Source organism: Diadema antillarum, unplaced genomic scaffold (assembly GCF_040938485.1).
Source record: "Diadema antillarum isolate AM-2024a unplaced genomic scaffold, OU_Dant_1.0 seq00000225_RagTag, whole genome shotgun sequence".
In the NCBI taxonomy this organism is placed as follows: Eukaryota; Metazoa; Echinodermata; class Echinoidea; order Diadematoida; family Diadematidae; genus Diadema; species Diadema antillarum.
Window position 1 is genome coordinate 45,424 of NW_027271277.1, and position 9,774 is coordinate 55,197.

A 9,774-nucleotide genomic window follows, 5' to 3' on the forward strand; every position below is an offset into this window, starting at 1 on the left:
CTCTGTTCACTTTGTTCTGATTCCTACGAGAAATTTATGTGTGCCATTGTATTTTTTTTCTACAATCGAATGGTTCTACGTAATTATTGTTTTACAATGTTTGCTACGCGTAATTGCAAAACATTTTGCTTTCGACTCTCTTTTGAACTTCAGAACTTCCTTCTGCTTTCCTTCTAATATAATTGCTAGCAGTGTTTTAAAGCAACTTGTTCTTTTCTGTAATTCTTACCCGATACACATCAGTGTATTACACTTTACACTAAGTGAATTATGATCAAAATGGCATGACATTGCTTCTGCTACAATCAACAATCGCCCCATGAAATATCTGCAAGCTATACATTCTACCTAAAAACATATACAACCCTAAACCCTAATCTTAATCCTCACATCAAACTAAACCTAAAACCCTATCATAACCCTGACCCTAAAATAAGACCGAGCAAATGTCATGTCACCAATCAAAGTATTCGAGTGATTGTCATACATTAGAAGAATTCATAGGCAGATGCAATTCATCTTTTTAGTCATTGATATAATCCAGATAGTGCTAACACCTGAAATAAAGATCGTTTGAGCTTATTTAGTTTACTTCACAAAAACGCGAGAAGTCTCAATAAAAACTTTGATTCTGTTGAGCTATCTGGTCATCCGTAAAGTATAATGAATCTTTGATAATAGGAATTACTGAAACCTGGCAAATTCAAACATATTATCAGTGTTTTTGTACATTTGGATCACCGACAGGGGGTACATATTTATCTATGTCTATTCTCAGTTCATTATTTATTGAAATAATCCAAAGGTAAAGATATATCAAAAGCTCGACATTAGCGAAGGGGTAATCAGATTTTTCAAAGTTGTTTTATTTTTTATTATCATTTATCTGTTTTTCATTTTTTATTTATTTATTTTTTTTTTAGTGGCCTGATCGGGAAAGAATCAATTAGTTTGCTACGTTTTCTTTTGTTTCGGGCCAATATGTTTTCATTTTTCGAGCTACAAAAATTTTAGATTTAAAGAATTCAGTAGACCGAACGGGCAACCAGAGGATAAGAAGTCAATGTCGAGCCCTGAAACTTTTTGTATATATTCCAAAGTATAATTTCTTTCATAAAATCAGAACTTGTCACGACAAAATAAACACGCTCATTTAATTGGTGGCTTGAAAATGGATACGAATATTACACAGAATTTGCTAGATATCCTCAGTCTGATTACCGTTCATTCGCACGTCACCATCGCAACTCACATTTCGACTACATCGCACAGTTCCTTGAAAATAGATACTCAAGTGATATATCCCACAACACCTCTCATAATGGAATTTTGTATGATTATGACATATAGGACCAATAACCAATATTCGCTATCACTGATAATTTGCAGATCGCTCCACCTTAAACATGACATAAACGAGCGTATATGAAAGAAATTCCTCGAAAATCGACCTTTTGATTTCCGATCTGGCCAGTGAAGATTGGTCAGAGGTGTTTCACGAGTCCAATGCCGACTGGGCTTACTTAGTATATCTATAGATTAGGTTTAATGATTGATATGAGAAAATTGTACCGTTGACCCTCAAAAAAAAAAAAGACCCAACAGGAAATATGAAATCTTAGGTAGATAATGGTATAGGCCCTAATGGAATCCATAAATACTCGTAATAAGTTATAGGGGAAGTTCAGGCTATATTCGTAATTTCAAATCATTTAGTACATAAATCGACAGTTCCATGTTTAGATTTATGGAATTAATTGTTGTCTTTGAGCAAAGAAATCAATAATTTGAATAATCCAAATAAATGTCATGGAAGCTCCACCATAAGAATGCATGAGCAGAGGCTAACATATTTTAAAAATGTAGCAATGCAATCCCGCCTTAACAAGGTCACTTGTGTAGGAAAAAAAATGCATGATTTCTTCTTTAGTTCTGCTTCCTTGAGCCCCTGCTCATGCATTCTTATGGTGAAGCTGCTATGTCATAATCCTTGTTCATTGTGACTTGTTATAAATTTTGAAAACATTCTTATTCCTTATCTCAATCACTATTAATTCTGAAAGTCTAAGCCAAGTATAAGCAAATTAGATAGTTGTTCCAACGTAAAAGTCTGAAAATCAGCCGGAATTTCCCTCTTATGTTAACCTGCTTTAAAGAGTCAGATATGACCACATCATTTAAAATACAGACGCAATAAAAATAAACTCACCTCTGTTATACCACTCTCTTGAAACTTAACTACTCACCGAAAATAGAACCATGTATAGATGCTCTTTGGTATACTGTAAACATTGTGTAAGAAAATCTTATGAAATTAGATGTGATATTCACGTTGAGAATGAGTTGGGAACTGATTTAGTTAACATTGCAGAAGAACGTAATATTGTTTTGTTGAGAGGAGTTGTCGTCTAGCCGCCACCACACGGAGGTGCCCAATTTTACTCAGTGTTCACCAACATCTCCAGAAAGTTTCTTATTTCTAACACCTTCCAATCATCATGCAATAACTGAGTATCAAAACAGTAAGGGGTCTTCAAACTATCTGTTGCAAGGGCAGTGTGAAGTGGCATAATGGGCTGAATGTTAATCTTGTGAAGCATATAATTTGTTACATATAGCTGACTTATCGCATATGTTCAATGAACTTTTTTCTATCAGTTCAATGCCCAAACTCATTAAATGTCAGCAAGGTTATACCAATCTACAATGAATAATAACACTAACCATCGCAGATGAGGAATTATCGTCCATTTTCTCTACTATCCGCCCTATCTTAAGTCCTGGAAAAGATTGTATATAATAATTGACTTCATATGTTTTTGTATAATAATGCATAAGTTTTCCCTAGCCAATTTTGTTTTAGAAAAGGACACACAACTAATTATGTTATAACTATGCAATTACATAGTTAAATCTTAAGCCAAGGAGAAAATGCCACTAGTATCTCAACGGACCTGAGTAAGGCATTTGATACCATAGATCAAGATATTTTATCACATAAAATAGAAAAATACGGTATTAAGGCCAAACTCCAAACTGATTCTGAGACTGTTTACAAAACAGAAAGCGATATAACTTTCATCAATCAACTAAATCCACACACACACACACAAATAATGATAATAAAAAAGAATATCCTCTGTGATGTCTCGCAAGAATCGATTCCGGGACATCTATTGTTTTTCTTTTTACATTAAATGATCAAGTACACTCATCTCCTTTAATCAATTCTATTCTATTTGCATAATATTTTCCTTTTCTCATAAAACTGAAATGCCCTGGCCACAGTAATCCCCTTAAAATTGTTTAAAATTACTACAAGATTCAAATGAAATAAAATGTCATTAAATGATATTGATCAAACGAATCATATTCTTTAAAAAAAAAACCGCACACACACACACACACACACCAACACAAATATGATTATTCACGTATAGAAATGTTAAATAATTAGATCAAAAGTACAGTGATACATTTTTGGGAATAACCATTGATTCACACTTAACACGGTCCAATGATGTACACAGGGTTCATTCAACTATTGCTAGAAATATCGAGGTCCTCTGGACAAGTTAGAGATGTCTAAATGAATACACACTGAAAATTCCTTTTAACGCACACATTATTATTACCTCATATCACCTGTATTGTGACAATATTGAATGGGTAAATTGTGGTACATGTATTTTCTTTTAAAGCAAAATCAACTCTATTTTATCATTATACAAAAACATTCCGTATTGATAATCGCTATTTATCATAACTTGGCACCAACTAACTGTTTGTCTCATGACTAAAAAAGACTCGGAATAAGTAACATACATACAGGGCACACCGCAATATTCATGTATGTACTAATTACCAGCTCCCTGAGTAATATCAAGATACGTTCATTTCAAACTTTAGCATTCATTCATATCATACCCGTCATGTAACAGACTCTCGTTGAGAAAATCCTTAGCTTTAACATAGCTGAAAAAATCTATAGAACACCATGGACCAGGTAATTAACTATGTGTAACTCATTGTCTGGTGATCTTAGACGCAGTCCTTACTTTATAATCCGATATGAAATAATCCTGTAATATTCTTCTTGAAATGTATCACTCGAATTAGAAATCGTGCTCACCTATTCATTCTCATAATAGAAATGATCATCACTGGTCTACAGTATAATAATTATAGGACCTATTATATAATCATATATATTGACAAACAATCCTTAGGTAAAGTTTGTGTGTGTGTGTGTGTGTGTGTGTGTGTGTGTGTGCACTTACCCATGGTGGAAAACGACGGCACACGCCCGAACTTTACATTTAAACCAAGGACACACAGAGAACCGAGGACGTCCTCGGTTCGCAGGCCATTCCAAACGGTCTGCTTTTGCATGTAGGGATACATGTTTGTAGGTCCTCAGTTAGCATTATTGTAATAAGTCCTCGGTTGTATGGTAATACAGTATACGAATGAGTCATCTGTTGACAAGAGTCCTATACTTACACACAAGTCCTCGGTTATGTGGTAAAACTCTTGTGGATAAAACAGGTCCTCGGTTTACACCAAAGACGCTAACTCTACTATCTTTGGTTCCCACCATAGACGCGCGCGCGCGAGCGTGTGTGTGTGTGTGTGTGTGTGTGTGTGTGTGTGTGTGTGTATGCGTGCGTGTGTGTAGCTCCAAGCTATACTAAACACTTTTACTGTCCCTTCTCTTCTCTCATCTTTTCCCCCATTCAGGTATCCCCTTATGGTAGGCTATTTGTCCCTTTGACATGTTAGATTCACTTCAATCTGTCTTGTTATATTCACGTTCTGTTATTATCCTCTACTAAATCGTGGTCAAAAACACTTGAAGTTCAAGTAGCTTGTTTGTGTTTATGTGTTTTATTCCTTCAGTTAAAAATAGAGGGACAATTATAAGATGCCATATCAACCAAAGGGCGTTATCCCAGTCAAGAAAACTGTTCATTTATAATTCTCTCCTACACCTGCATACGTATACTTTAAAATGTACTCTGTCGTATATTTGTTATGCACGTAATAAAATTCATTTTCCTTTTAGTACTCTTTCTAAGTTTTCGACATGAAGATTGTCCGTTATGTCATAATGATTTCACTTGCAAGAGTGGAGAAATAAAAAATGAAACTGAATCTGAATCTGTCGGTCTGCCAATTTCAGTGTCAATCAGAGTGGGCTTCCTCTTCTTCTTCTTCTTTTAGAGGGAGAGAAAAAGAGAGAGTCACAAAGAAAGAAATTAGAAAGTTTGTGGTTAGAGATACTACAGACAATGATATATGGCCATGTAACATTAGAGTCATTTTTATGGATATATACTCTAACATTACGCATTTAGCGTAGGGCCTATGATAAGCGAATTCAAATCAATGTTAAGAGGCGTCTTTTTAAATGGATCATGATAGAAACAATTATTCTAACATTCATAAAATCTTGTCACTTCTGTAGGCTTATAGAGACAATTAGCCGGACATTATCAAAATTACTCAGAAAAACAGGCATTGTAAGCTGGTCCGTTCTCATATTCACTTGATTTAGGGCCCTTTTATGTAAAGGGATTATGCGCCTATATACGAGCAAGGTTAACATGAACGTTGCTACTGAACATAATTTTATGCTGAATGTTTGACATCTCTACTTGGAATGCCTATTTGAAATACAATGCAGTCTTTTGCCACACACACCCATATGGACATAGTATTACCAAAACAAAAAGAAATAGAAAAAATGAACCCCTTTTATTATGATTAACTTTCTCCATCTCCATCCCGTTATTCCCCTAGCTCCAATCTCCTCTGTCGACATGAAGAGCTACATGTAATTGGTAGTAACTTGGGAGAGAGCGAGGTAAATGACTTCCTGGCCTTTCCCTCAAATCCACAGGTATCAATTTAAGGGATTTTACGGAGTTTGGTTACCATGTCAACGGAATCACTGATACCAGCTGATGAAGCCGCGGAATCATTAAAAAAACACACACACAGAGACAGAGTTGAAAATTGAGCCGTCATCATCATTCTGAGGAAATGTGCGATAGTGAGTGGATGACAGACCGGATCTCGTGAAGACCTGATGTCTTCCTTTTTGATGTCGCTATAATTTTTTTACCTTCTTTCATAAGAAAGACGAATACGACTCGGTTGTCTCGATATAAAAGACAGATATTGCCATCGTCTTCATAGACTTCTACGTCACCACATTACTAGCAGTAGCTCCAGGGCGACTTCGGATGAACTACAAGTAAGCTTGGAAGGATTTTTACTTACTTCACGCACATTATTTTGTGTATTTGTAAAGTAGGACGATTTTGATATGAATCTTTTGGTTTGTTTGTATGTGTGTTTGTTTGTTTGTTATGCTGCAGACATTAGTATTATTTCCACAAATATGACATAGGTTGTCCAACTTTCCGTCGTGATTACTTGTACAGACATTTGTCGATGGTTCTCTGACATACAATTTTGATAAACAACTATAGTATTGAAATGATATTTAATTGTTTTAGATTTGATATTAAAGTTTTAATTAAACTTGTTGAGTTACAGGTAATTAACAATATCGCTAACGATCATTACTGAAAAGAATGCATACACTGAAATGCATATAGGAATGTCTGTTTGACCAAAAAAAAAGAAGAAGAAGAAGAAGAAGAAGAACAACAACAACAACAACAACAACAAGAGAGAGATTGCCTTGCCGGAAATCTATTCTCAAGTTTCTCGTCTTTTTCTTGCCATATAAGCCGAATCTGGACGGAGCTGAACGTCATGTGTACTCTGAATAAAATCTGCCCAAAATGTTGAATTAGTATTTTTAATGAGTGCGTATGGCCATATACTCACTACTGAAGCTGAAGTCGAAAAACTTTGCTATCAGAGGTCGTTTTTTTGACATTTTGAATACTTCGGAAAGCCTTCCAGAGCTCAAGTCCACGGGCATCTTCATCCATGAAAATCTCATCATCGAAAGACAAAAGTTGCTAAGAAAGATGAGAACAAAATATCCTCCACCAAATAACAAGATATAGACGCAGGAAGGCAAAATCAAAATTAGAACTGCCAACAATGTGTGCACGATTGCTTCACATGACGACTGGACGGAACATTGTAAGCGTAGATAAAAATTATTGCGTTTGCTTAAATACGAAGTTGCTATGGACGCTAACTTGCCGGCCGGCTTTTCAGAATGCAACACAAACGGCTCCGTAAACCTTATGTAAGCTGAAATGTGTCATCTCTTTACAATAATGCCAGATTAATCTTTGTATCATGGAAAACGTGAAGGAAGAAGAGAAGGAGGAGTTTGTCTCTATGTTGAATCTAAATGCATTGGAAATGTCAAGTATGATCTACTACAACTGTCAAATAATATGTCCTATACAACGCATTTTTCGTACCAACTGGCCTTTTTTCTCTCCCTGTTGTGTTTAAGTTACGCTTCCTACAATGAAATCACTTATGATAAAGCTTTCGTCTCTTCTCCTCTCTCATTTTCTCCCTTTTTGTGACAAATGCTTATTGTTCTTATTCTGCAATACTTTTGCCTTTTTTCGCATCTATGTTCATAAATGTCTTTTGAGCAATACGTCCGTGTAGATATGTATGTGTGTGTATAGGCCTACGCTTGATATGCATATGTGCGGGTGGTTTTTTTTTTCGCTCTCTCTCTCCCTATGCACGGACTGTTTTCCCTACGTCAGTGCTAATATTTGAATCTTATGTTGATATCATGTGAGTGGTTACAGCGCAGACTGTTCTGTCTCCGTTTCTAAAGTCATTCATGTCTTCCCTTGACTCCTCCTTAGTCGTTGTTTACAATGACTACTCTTACTCTTCACCAGACCTGGGGGGGGGGGTGTTTCATCAACGTTTGTCAGCGCTGACAACTTGAATCACCATAGTAACAGTCAGTGACCAGAGCATCTCAGCCAATCAAAACCAAGAATTTTGCTGAAATTGTCAGCGCTGACAAAAGTCGATGAAACACCCCCCCCCCCGCTCCTCTTTTTCTCTCTTTCTTTCTCCCTTGGTTATCCCTCTGTTCTTTTGCACGCTTTCTCTCTTCTCTTCTTTTTTATTCTCTTTTTCCCCTTTCTTTCCTAAATGCGCCGTAAATTTCTTTTTTATAAAAGGGGTGGTGCAGTTCCGGTTGAGAAGGCTTAAGGTTTCAAATGGTTTTTTTTTTTTGTGATGATTTTTTAGGTAATTAGACATTCTCGTGTAACATGCATGGAAGAGCGTATAATCTTATGAAGGAATTAAAATTTTATTTCATGAAATTAAGTAATTTTTTTTTTGTTTGATAGATACTTTATTTTCTGCAAATCAATATACATTGTACATAAACTGAATAATCGTGAACATGGGAAATATACAAAGTATATTTGAAACAGAGTCGTTTGACTTGCATAAACAATGATATAAAAGGAATTTAATGATATTACAGTATGCATGTCTATGCAGCTGGGATTACAATAACAATATTATATTTAGGAAATGATAATGCAGAGGGCCGCCATTGTAAGCATTGCTTGAAAAGATGGCCGGCCCGAGGAAAAGGTAGGTAGGTAAATTGGTAAACAATACAAATTCTGCTGCGAGGATAGCAGGGGAAAATAAACTCTGATGTGTGAAGGTGGTGAATGTGCGTGCGAGTGCTTGAGAGTGCACAGGGGCAGATAGGCTGGGATTTGGAATGATAAAATTGGTTTGCTGGAAGAGGGAATGACTTACGATGTTGCTACTATCGGGAGACCAACATAAGTCATATAAATTATTCGGGCTTAATTCGTATTTGAAGTATACTGTGATAAAATATGCTTCTTTAAGTTTGCTTTGAATGAAAACAAGGAGGCACACTGTTTCAACTCTTCAGGAAGAGTGTTCCATGTATCCGGACCGTGATGTCTAATCGACTTTTGAGCAAGTAAAAGCTTTGGATTACTTAAATGAAAATCATGGGAACGACGGGTAGGGTATGAGTGAATATAATCATTAGTAACTAGGGCATTATGGAAAAATGGTAATAAATTTCGAATGTGTTTGTACATAAATATAGCAGTTAAATATGAATGTATATCATGGGCCTTTAGGGTTTTTAGGCGATAAAATATGGGATCAGTGTGAGCCAAAAAATTTGAATGTGGTATGTGCATATACGAAGAGCCTTTTTCTGAAGAAGAAAAATTGTGTTCAATTTGGTTTTGCTACAGTTGCCCCATACAATATTACAGTACATTACATATGGTAGAAATAAGGTGTTGTATAACATCATTAAAGTTTGATCATTAATTAAGTATTTTATTCTCCTTAACACACCAGTTGCCTTAGATATTGCTGTTATAATATTCTGGACATGAGTATTCCAAGTTAGATTGTTATCTAGGGTCACTCCTAGGAACTTGGTTGAATGTTTCTCAGCAATGTTTATATCATCAATAGAAATACTTTGAGGAAGGGTGGGTTGAGATTGAAGCGTATGAAAATGTATAAAACATGTTTTATCAATATTCAATGAAAGCTTATTACTTCTAAACCATTTCGAAATATTACTTAATTCCATGTTAAATGTATCCACCAATGTTACAATATCCTTGTGGGAATAAAAAACATTGGTGTCGTCTGCAAATAAAATGAAGTTTAAACGAGGAGAGGAATTAATGATATCATTAATATAAATCAAAAAAAGTAGGGGCCCGAGGATAGATCCCTGAGGGACACCACATGACACGTTCAAATGGAACGAATGACTGGATT